The sequence below is a fragment of the Schistocerca piceifrons genome, unplaced genomic scaffold (assembly GCF_021461385.2).
Source record: "Schistocerca piceifrons isolate TAMUIC-IGC-003096 unplaced genomic scaffold, iqSchPice1.1 HiC_scaffold_1682, whole genome shotgun sequence".
NCBI classification, from domain to species: domain Eukaryota; kingdom Metazoa; phylum Arthropoda; class Insecta; order Orthoptera; family Acrididae; genus Schistocerca; species Schistocerca piceifrons.
The window spans coordinates 2,969,564-2,984,968 of record NW_025727548.1 but is presented as its reverse complement, the minus strand read 5'-3'; the positions used below and the strand labels follow the sequence as shown (position 1 = coordinate 2,984,968).

Genomic DNA, 15,405 nt, shown 5'->3' with positions numbered 1-15,405 from the left:
CAATAAGTAGGATGGTGAGTATATGATCCAGTCTGCTTGATATTTTGTACACACACTTGTTTATATTTTTTACCCCTATCGATGTGGGTACATCTTGATAACATGTAACCTTTTTGTTCACAGTCTACACATTCCTGCTGGACGGAAGAGTGACTATACTGGCCCAGAGCAGCAAGTGTTGTGCTGTCTAAACAAAATACCCTTCAGGACCAAGCACTGGTCAGGGCTGTTGGCCGGAAAGGATCTGATTATAGCGTGGAGCAGCAAGAATTCTGCTCGCCATGCAAAACGGCCTTCGAACTCGACCAAAGGAGCTAAAATGGTGAGTATACAATCCAGTGTCCTGTGATAATGTCTTCTTACACTGGTTTATATTTTTCACATTGATCAACTGGGGTTTATTTTAATGAAACATAGTTCTTTTGTTCACAGTTACTCAGGCCTGCTTGCTGGCAGTGTGCTGATTTTGGCCCAAAGCAGAAACTGTTCTGAACACTTGACAAAACGGCATTCAGAGCCAACCACTACTCAGATCTATTGTCCGTGAAGAAGCTGATTTCAGCCCACAGCAGGAAGCATTCCGGTCACCAGGCAAGATGGTGTTCAGACTCGACAACAGGAAGTAGAATGGTGAGTACATGATCCAGTCTGCTTGATATTTTGTTCACACACTTGTTTATATTCTTTACCTCTAACGATTTGGGTACATTTTGATAAAAAGTAACCGTTTTTGTTCACAGCCTACTCAAAGCTGCTGGCTGGAGGGCGACTATATTGGTCCAGGGCAGCAGGTATTCTGCTCGCTAACAAAACAGCCTTCACAGCCAAGTACTACTCAGGCCTGGTGACTAGAAAGGAGCTGAATTTGGCGCAAAGTAGCAACCATTCTGCTAACTAGATAAAACAGTCTTCAAACTCGAGCGCAAGAGATGGGACTGTGAGTACATGTTTCAGTCCGTTGTGATACTGTGTTCTTATATTCTTTTGCAATTTTACCATGATCTATAAATATACACTTCGATGAAATGTAACCAGTTTCTTCACTGTCTAATCAGGCCTACTTGGCGGTGAGGAGCATTTTGGTCCAGAACAGCAACTACCCTTCTAGCTAGACAAATTGGCCTTCGGTGTCTAGTACTACTCAGAAATGTTGGCCAGGAAGGAGCTAATTTTACCTTGGAGAAATCAGCATTCCGCACACCATGCAGAACAGCCTTCAGCCTCGAGAACAAGGAGAATGGTGAGTATATGTTCCAATCTACTACTTTTTTGTGATCTTACACTTGGTTATTTGTTTACCTTCATCGACAACAGTGCAGTTTGATGAAACTTAATGCTTTCATTCACAGTGTACTTACACGTGTTGGGTGGGAAAGACTTTTTGTTGACTCCAGAGCACACACAGATTAGTGTCAAACGTCTTCCCAACTATGTTGGACTATTCTTATTTCCTCCCATATCACCATTCTACATTTCTAACACTAACATGCGATCACACATCTTAGTAAGCACCTGCAGACCATTCCGTTTTTTGTTTCTCATTGCTTAACTTTTCAGTTCGGGCTAAAACTACAGAGTTGCTCATTCACAAATTTGGCCCGTTTTTCACCACAGTTAGCGATGTTACAGATAGAAATATTTCATTACAACCTTTTCTCTCTCAGATTGTCACTTTGTGAAAGCCACACTAATAGACACAAACCGTTATTTACAGGTAACTTCCGACTGTTGTTTGTGTTAGCTACCTGTGTTCTACTGATCAACAACATTCATTGAAATTTCAACTTAAACTGTAACATAGTTGACCTTCTCTCGGTTATTTTGTGAACATAGTTTATCAATTTGATGTTAATACAAATAAATACATTGGACTGCACTGAGAGAAAGAACCAAGGCAATACACAGCACGGTAACGTAATTCGGAACAACTTGCATGTGACGGTAATCGACGATCTAACAGGACTACAGGATTTCATTTTGTCGTAGAACTACGTTGAGCGACTGCATGCCTTAAGTCCAGCCACACAATCCCTACCTATGATGCAGTTCTTTTTATGCTACACTCCGGTCTGCACACATCACTGAATCTTGGATGACTACAATAACACTTGGAAAAGGGTCAGTGCACCAACAGAGAAAGAACAAACTATCTGGTAAAATCAACTATTTTGTCGAGGCCCCTTACTTGCCAATGAAGTTGACGGTAAGAATGCACAACATTTGTGCAAAATTGACAACAGTACTTACCTGAATTCAGGGTGTTGGGAGACAAACTAATGTGGATACAAAACAATCCCATTGTGTCATATTTATTTACTCATAGATAACCTTAAAATCCCTTTGATGTTGTGCCATGTAGCTCTTAGGAAAGTTTTGGACTTTGCCTTCAATAAAATCACACGATTTCTTCAGAACAAAAATCACACCAACAACCTAGACTCAACCACACAGCGATCTTCAACATCTTGTTACAACAATGAGCCAGTATACCAATGAAGCCCTCAACCCACTGACCGACAGTTGGTTGAGTCACGATGTATGATCTCCCATATGCTTTGTTCACTTAAACTACCTCCATCTAAGTCTGTAGATATTGCCACCAGGAAAAATAAATACTGAAACGGCAACTAGAAAGATTGCCTATGTGATTGAATCTATTTAGTCTTATTTAATATGAAATGAACAAATAGAAAGCATGTGATGTAACCATGGCGGATTACAGTCCGAAGTAGGTCCGACATCAGCCAGGCCCCAAGACTTTTCTTCCATTCAATGGCCTGTCTGTCTTACCTAGAACTTTTGAGGCTGCTGTGACATCAGGCAAGCCACTTTATCAATTATTTGTCTATCAAAACTGCAGTGTCCTATATTGGTTTCTCCAGTGGATACTCTTTAGCAGCACTCTCTGAAAAATTTTCACTTCATTTTTATTGCCTTAAAGTGCTTTTTTCGGAAGTAGTATTTTTTTTCCTTGAACTTCCATTCCTTGGACTCGTCCATTTGCTGATTTCCAAGGGATATCTGCCCTCAAAAATTCAGTCTTACGAATTGTTTGTGCCTTAGCGAAACCTTATGCCAGCTCTCCGAAACTTTCTGCAACTATGTTCTCCTGCCAGCTCTAATGACGTGGTGCCCTTGTCCCCCCTTCCCCCGCCCTTTCCTCCCTATGCAACAATGGTAGCTTCCTCCCTTCAGGTGGTCCTACAAATTCTAATTTCAGTGCTTAGTTGCAACTGATATATCTTGAGATCTAACACTCAAATCACAAAGCATGTTTTCACAAGGCCCTCTCTAATCAAATTGTATGTACATCATCCTGTGATTGCATATACTAATCACTCTCCTTCATTATTTTAATTTATCGACAGATTAGCTATGAGTGTGCTGAGCATGCAAGAATCTACCTCTGCCATGACTCAACCTTCTCATATTGTTTTTGAAACATTCATGAGCACTGAATATCGGTACATGATAAACTTCACTTTCTTTATTTCTACGTCATGCAGGTATATTTCATTTGCTAACATTTTCTCCTGCCCCCAACTGGTCACAGTATTCAATTCTGGCCTTTTCATGTCCTTTGCAAGTCTTACCAGTTTTTAGAACTCCCCTCCCCCCCCCCCCCCCCCAACTTTTAACACTATATATTTTAAAGAAAACATGCACTGATAGTTACATCATTTTATTTGTCATGAGGATACATATATAAAATTTTAAGTTAATTCTAATACAACAAATTTCAGTAAGAGTATCTCTTTATGCTATGTATGTAGTGTTATCACAGTTACTTTGTCGTACCACTTAACACTTCACATCTAACTTCACCACGCAGTTTCACATGCTAGTGATGGTGTGTTAACCTATAAGGTATGAGGTAAGTGATTATGATGCTCCACCTTGAGATCTAACCCTAGGCATGGGACAAAAGAGAGTATTGCTGTCCACCATGTCTCCCATGACACCTTCTTCCTCATCAACGCCTTGGTCCACTCCAATCCCTACTCCAGAGCCATCTTTCTCTAATGTGAGATAGGTTCATAAATCTCAGAATAAAAGCCTCACAATAACACCTGAAGGCCACCATTTTCCACACCATGTAACAAACTTTGTATTCTAACTACACACAGATTAATTTGTTACACTACTTTTTCCAAATATTTTCAGAATAATTTTAGTCATGACTTCAGAGATGGAAGCTTACCATTATTACTCATTATGATTTACTCTGTCCAAGGAATACCACTCATGACTCCATAGACTTTTCCCTGTCCATTATTGTACTTTTTTGGTTTTCATACACTGAAAATCATACTTTCTTGATTGCATTTGCTACATTTACTAAATCATTGGACCTTTTTATATTTATACTTCTAAGTCCATCTATTCTGGTGCTCCACACTGCTCAGTCTCTTATTTCCTTAGCCAAATACATAAAATATGCAGATCACACACCTGTTTGTGACACAAATCACTAATCTTCTTAACATCAGATTCTTGCCCTCGTGTATATTACACATTCTGCACTGTTAGCTTAGTTCCAAGTTACATTTCTATTAGATTTATTCCTCTTGTAACCTATTTAACTTAAAACATAAAAACACTGTTCATACTTGTATATCACCGAGCGTTACTTCCAATATCATGGTTTACCCAGAATTTTGTCTTGTTTTCACTTCATGTCCCCCTTGTTATTTTCTCTGTATTTCAAAACCCTATTCACACTGTTCTACTTTCGGGATTTTACGTTTATCATGATATCTTCATGACATCCTGTATCCAACCATTGACTTACTTCACATATTCTCTTGCATTTCAATAACTTCTTCACTTCTCAGTTGTCTATATGTACATACTGAAGACTACCAACAATAGATTAAACAAAAGGGGAAGAGAATAGAACAAGGAAAGAATGCATTGTTCTACCCGGCTCAAGTACGCACAGTCGCCTCGCTGTGAAGTTTCCCATAGAGCAGGAACCCTCGTACCCTTTTTAATGTGCCTCATCTACCATCCCTTCATCAACTTACCACGCATCTGTTTCTGGTCCTCCTTCCAGAGGATAACTCTTACATCCTTTTTCTGCTTCCCTTTGAACTCTAAAACGATATAAACTTATATTTCATACTTCTTTTTCGTTAGAACGTTTGGTCCTACTTGGAAGTTCAAAATTGCCCAGAAATGGCTCCTTTTGCTACAAAAATTGTGTTACTACTGCCTTTTCCTAACTAAACTCTGCGTGAACAGGCACCATGAAGTTCTAGCGGTACCGACTGGGCGCCATGTCATCCTCAGCCCACAGGCGTCAATGGGGATGTGGAGGGGCATGTGGTCAGAACATCACACCACTGACCGTTAGTCAGTTTACATGACTGGAACTGCCACCTCCATCAAGTAGCTCCTCAGTTTACCTCACAAGGGCTGAGTACAGCCCACTTACCAACAGCGCTCGGTAGACCGAATGGTCACCCATTCAAGTCATAGCCCTGTCTGACAGCGTTTAACTTCGCTGATCTGATGACTGCCTTTTACTGCATGCTGAGATTTTGTTAGAAAACGAATATTTGCATACTTGGAAATACACATGGTTTATTAGGTACCGGTTCAACACAAAGCACATACAACAACAACAACAACATACAGAGAAACCACACACATGTGCGTATTACCAACCACTGAACATGAAATACTGACTTTAGTTATTTAGTTATTAAAGAACACCAAAGATGTGAAACACATTAACGATCTTCCTTATTTAATAACTTGGAAAGTCTAATCTTATTACATAAATACTGATATCTAATGTAAAACAGTGGCTTTTTTAGTATATCAGCATGTTGTTCTACAGTGTCTACTTTTGCAACTGTGATTTCATAAGCGTTGACTAGTTCACGGACAAAGAAATGCCTTATATGAATATGCTTCATTCTTCAGTGAAACTCAGGTTTCTGGGCAAGCCAGATAGCAGTTTTGTTGTCAGCCTGCAGAACTGGTGTTGCCTCCAATTGGTCCATTTCTGTCAGAAGCTTCTTGATCCAGACAATTTCCCAAGCAGCATCACTGGCAGCCACAACCTCAGCTTCAGTTGTGGCTATGGCAACAGAAGATTGCCTTTTGACTAATCCAGGAAATAGGTGCCCCAAAGTACAGACAAAGGACACCATATGTTGAGAGCCCAGAGCCAAGATCACCTCCAATGTGGTCAGCATCACTAGAACACGCTAAAACCTGCTTCTTAGAATTGTTTTTATATAAAAGTCCATAATTTGTTGTGCCTCTCAAGTATCGTAAGATTCTTTTAACTTTCACTACATCACAATCTGTTGATTTCATGATACAACACTGACAGCATATGCAATGTCAGGACGTCTTCCACACATCAGAAACATCAGTGTTCCAACAGCTTGGCTGTATGGAAATTCAGAGTTACGAGGACTTTCTTCTGTATCATTGTCATTTATAATGAATGTAGTTACAGCCTTGCAGTTCTTCATGTTGAAACGCTCTGGTATTTTCCTGTGTAATGAGTCTGACTTACACATACAGTTCCATGTTTTTGTTGGTCAATTTCCAGACCTAAGAAAAATGATGCAGGCACTGAAGTAATTTTAAACTCTTCTCTTAAATCACTGACAATGTCTTCAAGTTCCTGTTCACTGTGAGCTGCGATCAGACCATCATCAACATAAAGCACAAGGAATATTTTCTTACAGCCTTACTGTCTCACGAAAAGACAAGGATCAGCTTCACTCCTCAGAAAGCCCAATTTAGTGAGATGATTACTGAACTTCTCATTCCAGCAATGCGGAGCCTGTTTCAGTCCGTATAGACTTTTCTTCAAGTGACATGCTCTCCCAGACCCATCGTCACTTCCTTGAGGTTGTTGCATATAAATTGTTTCTTTTAAATCACCATAAAGAAAAGCCGTTGAAACATCAATTTGTAAAAGTTTCATGCTCTCACTTGCAGCAACACTTAGTAGTGCTCGAATGGTAGACACTCTAGCTACAGAACTGAAAGTCTGGCCATAGTCAGCTCCTTTCTGCTGCGAATAACCCTTAATCACCAATCTTGCCTTGAATTTATTGACTGAGCCTTCAGCATTTGTTTTGACTTTATACACCCATCTATTAGGAATGGACCTCTTTGGATATGGTAGGTCAACCACAACCCACATTCTATTTTCTTGAAGAGCTTTTATTTCAGAATCCATAGCTTCCTTCTAGAAATCGTGTTGAACAAACTTCGTGGCATCGCTGTCTGTTTCTGGTTCTTGGAAAGATAGTGAGAGGTTCATTACATAATCATTAAATTTTTGTGGACGTCTGAGGGTTAACCAATCACGCAGACATGGTAAAGCTTCTCCACTTGTGTCTTCCTGATCTTCCTCCTAAGCGTCTTCATCTACATCCAAGGAACTGCCATCCTCTTCACTCTCACTATCAATACCATTGGTCTTCAGTCTGAGGTGCTGGATCCTGATGATTGAAAACACTCACTGGAAGAGTTGAACTTTTCTCACTCTTCAGTGGCCTCTCCTCGAAGATGACATCTCGTGACCTAATGAGTTTGCACACCTCTCCACAATAAATTCTGTAACCCTCATTGTGATCATATCCAATGAGGACACCTTTCAGTGCTTTTCGGTCCTTCTTCCTTCTCTGTTGTTTTGGAACATGAGCATAGCAAGTGGAGCCTATCACCTGCGGATGTTTCAGTCTTGGCTTCTTTCCATACCACAATTCATATGGAGATGTTCCTGGAATACTGGAAGGCCCTGTTCAGATAGAATGTAGGTTGTGGTGTTCACCATCTCTGCCCAAAGTTCCTGTGGAGTGTTTGCATGTGCATGCATTATGGCTCTGGCAGTTTCCACAACTGTGCAGTTCTCTCTTTCACTGCACCCATTTTGTTCTGGAGTGTAAGGCATTGTGAGGCGTTGAATTACACCCTCTTTGTGAAGAATCTCTTTTGCTTGTTTGTTGTCAAATTCTTTCCCATTATCACTCAGAAGTTCCTTGATGGTATGTCCAGCAGCTTTTGCTTCAGCTATGAACTGCCTTAACTTTTCTGCAACTCCAGACTTTTCTTGTATGAAATGTGTTGCCCTAAACTTTGTATAATCATCTTTGAAAAGAATAAATTACCGGTGCCCCGACACAGAAGGTACTTGAAATGGGCGACATACATCAGCGTGAGTAAGTAAGCTCACCTGGTTCTGCTGTCCTCTTTCTGGTGCCAAATGGTAAACGATGAGCCTTGCCATAAATACAGCCTTCACAAAGTTCACTGTCCATTTCCACCTCAATATTTAACTCGCTACGAAGTACAGACTTCACATCGTGCTTGTATGATTTCCAAATCTTTCGTGATAAAGCTGCAACGTATTGTCTCTGCTAGTGGTGTTAACTTCGCTGAGGGAGCTAGGTTTCACATTTCTTACAGCAAGTTTAAAAAGGCCTACAAAGCGATCACTGTCACCTACCAATATAGTGACATTATCAATCTTAAGATGACAAAATTCTGCGCTTGATGTGAATTTACTTTCTGGATGTTTATCCTGTGCTGCAAGAACAGAGAATAAATTCTTGTGAATCTGAGGTACATACCATACATCTGTCAAGGTAATTCTGTTCCATTTTCCTCCAACTGCTGCTTCAGTGTCTATTGAGCCTTTTCCAATTGCTTCAATTATGTCCCCATTAGCTGTAGTAACTGAGTGTTTTGTTAGAAAAGGCTGAAATGTTTTGAAACAATTCCTGTCATTTGTAATATGACTTGTTGCACCATTGTCTATATACCAGTCCTCATTTCTACATTCAGAGTTCATCACAGAAGATGTCACAGAAAGAAGTAGTATATTTGTATCTGTTGTAGTTGGTTTTGGAGGTTTGCCATCTGCTGCCCACTTTCTGCACACTTTAATTGTATGGTTCGGTTTCTTGCAGTAATTACATATTAATTTCTTATACTTCTTTTTCTCCATTGGATTTACTTGCTGAATGACAGCCTTGATGAGTCTGTAGTGAGGACTTCTTGTATACTAAAATCACCCTCCTTTGTACTCAGAGCTTTTTCATGTGCACACGATTGATTTGTTAAATTATCAATTGTTCTGTCATCTCTAGATGTTAGCATCCAACTAGATTTAAACGAAAAATAGTCTTCTGGTAGTGTACCTAATATTTTACAAATCAAAAACAAATAAGGCATTTCTGAATTATTTACGATATCTTTAGTAATTTCCTGTTTCAATTAACTCCACAAATTTTTCAGTTTGGAAATGTGTGTAACAATATCATCTTCAGGAGCCTTTTTGTAACTAAAGAACTGCAAACAAAGGTTGTACATTTTGTCTTCAGAAACACCATCAAATATTTTGTGTAATTCTGTCCACACTTCACATGCTGTATTTAGACGCATTATGTTCTGCAAAGTTTTTTCCGACATATTTGTAGTCAAAACAAGAAGAGCATTGCTGTCTGCTTTGTTAAAAGTTTCTAAAGCACTTTTGTAGATCACTCTTTGTTCAACGGTAGCACTTTCTGAAATAATACTAGGTTTCACTAAACTGCCTTCCACAAGATCAAGTGCACCAGGAATTCCTTGTAGACAAATACTTATTTTGTATTTCCAAGTGCTCCAATTTGTTTTGCCTTCCACAACTCCGATGTTGATAATTCTCATTGAATCCATCATTGGTTGCGTGGAATTAACAACTTCAAAGACGTCTTCTTGGGGATAACTTTACAAACCTTTTACACAGAGCTACGTTATTATTTTCGTACAAGTGTCCTTTTAACACGCACCTGGGCCCATAACCTGCTGAGATTTTGTTAGAAAATGAATATTTTCCTATTTGGAAATACACATGGAGGTACTGGTTGAACACAAAGCACATACAACAACAACAACAATATACAGAAAAACCACACACAGGTGCGTATTACCAACCACTGAACATAAAATACTGACTTTAATTATTTAGTTGTTAAAGAGCACCAAAGATGTAAAATACATTAACACTGCACGTACATTATTATACAACACCACTCGAAATTTACATCACAACAATTCATATTAAAAAATCAATACCTGTGATCATGTTGACACTGAGTTTCTGAATTCTCTAATGCGTGTAATTCTGTGACCACAACTTTGAACTGCAAGAGTAGTTTGACTTCATGTTGGATCGTTTTTGGACACCATCCCTGTAGCATCGTAAATTTTAATGTTACAGATCAGCAGTAGTACTTTGTCCATTTTGCTGGGTGAAGTCACTGAAATCTGTGAACAGCTGTCAACCAATACCTCACTTTCTAAGCCACCTACTGCTACTCTTACAATTGGATTGACATCAGCTGAAATGGGCACCAACTCTCCTCCACAAAACAACTCTTTTATTTGGCTTTTTTTTACCAAACTCAGTCACAGGCATCGAATTTCTATCTTTGCTCTTCCTATTCACCATTGAGCCTGGGAGTCGAAAATCACACTGCATGAGCACTGTCCAACCTAGATGGCAGTTCATATTTGGAATCTCCATCAAATACGAATTTATAAATCATACGAATTTATAAATCATATTACTTCCGTCCGGAGGCACTCTTGCGTTTTGTAATGAACATGCTTGTTTGAATTCTCTCACTTGCAGTTCAGAAGTGCTTGCTTCCTTGCAGTCTTTTATATACTGTTCTGCAGCCTGAAGTTCCCAGACTTGCCACATCAATGAATTTTTACTTCTTATTGTTCCAGTTCCAGTCAATTGCTTTTTGTCAAACTGTCACACCATCCCTATAGTACCAGCAGTGTTTAATTCGTCACTTGTGTCATAATAATAACTGGTGTGTAAGTCCGGTGGCTCTTCACACACACACACTCGGTGGTGCAGGAATGTCTCCCCCACTCATCAGTGTCTCCATTCCTACCAAGTTCACTAGAACTTCCTATCAACTGCCCAACCAAGCTATTCAGCAATCTTGTTCCCTCACTGAGTGCACCTCCTTGCCACCAAGGTAATCTGTGGCAGCTGCTATCCACACTCTATTTATGTTCTTCACTATTACTTAAAACTGGTCATCACAATGATTGATATTCTGTTGCCTGTCGTGCACATCATCATTAGGGGCACCAGTCTTCCATCTTCCCGCATTTGCTGTGGTATATTTTGCACTATACTGTAAGGGCCATGAGAATATTAGACTCTTTCGAGAAAACGTTCATAATTCTTATAATTGTCATAGAGTGGTGCTACAAGATCTCAGCAAACACAGTATGGTAACAAAAGTTTTATACCCTCAGCAACAACTGTACACCTACCCCCACATCAGTGCTTACAGAATGACTTCATTGTGCCCTGAACAGGTTGATACTAGTCTTCGGTCCAGAAATCTATGAGCAGTTCTTGCTGAATTGCTGTAGACCAATATTCTTTCAAAAATTGGAGCTTGATAACTTGTAAATGATTCACCTGTCTAAAGACATCATCTTTGAACTGCTCTGCTGTAAAAGAAGCAGACAGTGACTGAGTTGTAGAAAAGGTAGTAAGAGCAACTTGACTTTCTGCAAGTTGTATCCCAGGCTGTATCCTCAAAGTCTTATGTGGATGGCCTTAGCAGCAGCTGGTTCCATGACTAAATAAAGATGAGGACAGCAACCAGGCAACAGTCGGTTACCACTTCACAGGGGGCTAGTAGCACTTGTCCAGAAACACATGGAAGTGTGACTTCTTGACATGGCTGGAAGTACGAGAAGATTGTACTGAAAGATGTTAGGCGATTAGCCAGTTTCATCCATAGCTAGTTTCACACTCTTGGGTATTATGGTGCAACTTAATGGTATAAACAGTAACAAACATTATGAGCACATTGAAACAAACAAAAATTAACAAAATATAGGCACTAGTAACTTCACTAGGCAAAAATTACATCATATCATTACCTTTGTCAAAGTATCATTAACCACTAAGCCACATGGCAAGACTAAAATGTGAGTAAGTCCCTCATATAACTATGAAACGTAGAAACTGTAGCTTATATGTTTGAAATCTGTGGTAACAGCTAAAGAGGCGAAACTTCTAAAACGTAATAATTGTTTCCAGTTTAAAATTTGTTTCAGACTTGGAAACTGACTCCTTTTTATGAACTTTTCCTTGGGATATGCACCTCCATCTTCTCATTATGTGTAAGATCCATGTGTTTTGGCATACAACTTGAAATTTGAGATTTCTCTCGTGTGGCATAGGCACCAGCGCTTAAATCAGCATCATTGTTGTCCACAGGTGTGCTCGGTTGTCTTGAACAGGCCTAATGTCCCCTGTGACGGGTCAGCCAGCAGTGACAAAGTCATTAGTATCGGGGTGGACACCCACCTTCCAGGCAACGGGGACAGCTCATCACCGCCGAGGATTTTTTTCCTATTGTGGTGGGCATCTGCCTACTATAAGTGCAGCCAACACACTAGCAGCACCAGGTGCCGATGTCATGGACACTGACAAGACACCACCTGTTGGATGGAGACGCTGTGGCTCTGCTGCTACCACAACAGAAGCGTTACGTCATTGTGAGGCTAACATCAGTACAGTCAGTAATGTTTGCCTGGCATTTAAAACTGATTTTTGTTTACAATAAACAAATTATTTGAGCAACATGAGAATACTCATTGAGTGTAACTATTGTTGTTTAATAGTTCTCATAAAAAACCTTCACTTGGATCAGTGTAGGGCATCTGTTTTACCTTTGTACTAGAGCGTTATTTACACAATGGTACATGCATTGGCCTATTCTCTTTCATTCAGCATCTTGTTTCATCAGAAATCTGTCAGCATTGTTGAACGCATTCACTGCCAACTACTTAGACTATCTGTAGCAATGTATGTTATGCGTCACCAACCTTGCAATTTCTTCATGGCAGAACTCTCAATAGAGATCAGGTTTCCAGAGCTTCATATTTCCGAAGCTATCTTCAGAGAATAACAGTCCCAGATCGAGAGATTATGCCTGAGAAAACAAACTTATAATAGAGAAGAATTTATCTGTGGTTGTCACAGACACAGCTACAAACTAATAATCCTGACTTTTTTCCCATGGAAATCTTAACACTTAAACATCTCTCATGACATACTCTGCCTGAGAAATGGCCACACCAATTTAGTTACTGCAATATGTTCATTCATTTCATGACAGATATTTCACATGAAAAGTCATAATAAAAAGGAAATAATTTCATGCTTGGCAGAGCTAGTGCACCAGCATACATCATTGGTTCAGGAAATGACGTGTTGCAGTCACCTGAGTGGACATCTATCCCTATCAGCCGACTTCCATGATTGGTGGCTGGAGTCTGGTGTGACAAAGTAAACTCTAGAGCACAGTGTTTTGAGCTGGACCACAGCCAACAACTCTTTTGCACAACATTTTTGGATCTTTTTCTGTTACTAAAAGTCAGAAAGTGAAATACATCATTTTTACTCTTCCATTGTAGCAAATTGATACTTTCAGCTTACAGGGGAATGTAAATACATGTCAGGTATTGCACATCACATAGTAGATATCCACTGCTGTACCAAAACACTATTTCTGGGAAGTTGAATCTTCCCCAATGTGGCAAGAGGTAGTAATAGGTAATGCATCCAGGAACATTGTTGAACATGATTGTTTTTGTGGTGCAGGTGTTAATGGTGGGCAAACACATAATGTTACTTGATCGAACTGACCTCCACGCCCACCTGTCAATGTTATTGCGACACTGTACTTGTTTCCCTCGTTTGTCTTTCTGGAGGTGCATTTGGCACTGGCTTCGGTTTCATTCATATATATTATTTCTCAAGTCAACATCCCTCTTCTTCAAGACATTCTTATCGTACAGAGATGAATGAGGAGGCATCATTAGAAAATCTTGAGCTATCATAGGCAAAAGGGCATCATGGATGCCCAGCATCATACCTGTATTTTGTGAAGCTAACCTCTTACTCAGGAACAAGAGACTCGGTTTTCATATTTTCTTATTACAAATAACTTCTTATTAACTGGATAATTTGTAAACAGCAGTGTCACAGATAATAACGGTGACCACTGCAGTAGTCCATTATCTCTGCCCATCGTACAGTTGACTTTTCTAAATGAATATACGTTTCAAAACGACAAAGATATTAGTCATAGTCATCATAAATTGTGATTTACGTATTGCTGCTTCGCCCCAACTTGTTTACATGAAGTAATAAATGCAATCAAAATCCCAAAATACAGTTAGAATTTATTGAGGTCTTAGTGAATACCAGATAAGAAGCGAATTAAAATTGCATTCGCTGTCACTACAAGCAAATTACAGGGACAAAAGTTTAAAAACACAGGATCGTATTTACCATATCCATTCTTTACTTAGAGGCAGTTGCATGCTGCCATTTCAGGACTAACTAAACCAACTAACATTTTCGTATCCCTTAAGGAAAATCAAAAATATAAAGTTCATGAAGCTCTAATTCTTATATGACATATCGTTTACAACGAGGTATTCTAAAGCCCTGGAAGGAATTTCATTCAAATTTTCTGTGTGGAAATATGTAGAAAATGGTGCGTCATAAATTTATGATTATTATTTCGCTTGTTCAGTTTATTTTTAAAGAATTTTTTTTTTTCAGTTCACACAACTATTCTTATCCCAACTACATTCTTATCCCAAATACTGTCATTATTTAAAATTATGAAAGTGCTAAAGTTTTGTACAGGGCCCCTGATGAATAATAATGTCCAGCTGCATCGAACAGCACAGTTGGAGGTTCTCTTGCAGTGAGAGGATATTTGGCGAATGGGCTGGCCTGTCCGTTCTCGTGACGTAAATCCCATCGAGCACGTGTGAGATCCATTAGGGAAATGTATTGTAGCATATCCACATTCACCAAGACCATCCAACAGCTGTCAATCCTGCTGGCAGATGAATCAAACACCCTGCCACAAAAACTTATTACCAACCTTACTGTCATCAGTGGTGATCACACATTCCTTTAAGAACCATGTCCCGCCATTTGTAAACCTGGGGACCATCATGAAATGCAGACACTTTAGTGTAATTCTACTTTGAATGAAATTGTTATTTCTGTTCTTCTCATTGCACACTTGTTTCAGTGACCTTCTTCAACACACTGCAGCAATTCTTTCTATGAGTGGCCCACATTTCATTGAACCATATTACTTGGCAGAGACATATCTAGCAAAAATTATGAACTTTTTGTCCATAGGGTTTGCACAACAGCTATATTGCCATGATTTGATACACAAATAACCATGGTGTTGAAGATACAGCAAAACATGATTCACAATAAGAACCTACGCAGCTATTATGTTTCTCTACTCAATCGCAATCGTAAGGCCATCTGCAATTATCTACCACAACACCAAGAATAGCCCACAC

The 15,405-nt window shown here is 39.4% G+C and overlaps 1 long non-coding RNA gene across 1 annotated transcript; it reads left to right on the top strand.

The window, feature by feature from the left end:
* Positions 1 to 239: 239 nt before the first annotated feature.
* On the top strand, positions 240 to 872 carry LOC124735537. Its single transcript, XR_007009440.1, has 3 exons — positions 240 to 322; positions 433 to 630; positions 741 to 872. It is a non-coding gene; the product is annotated as an uncharacterized LOC124735537 (long non-coding RNA).
* The last annotated feature ends 14,533 nt before the right edge of the window (positions 873 to 15,405 follow it).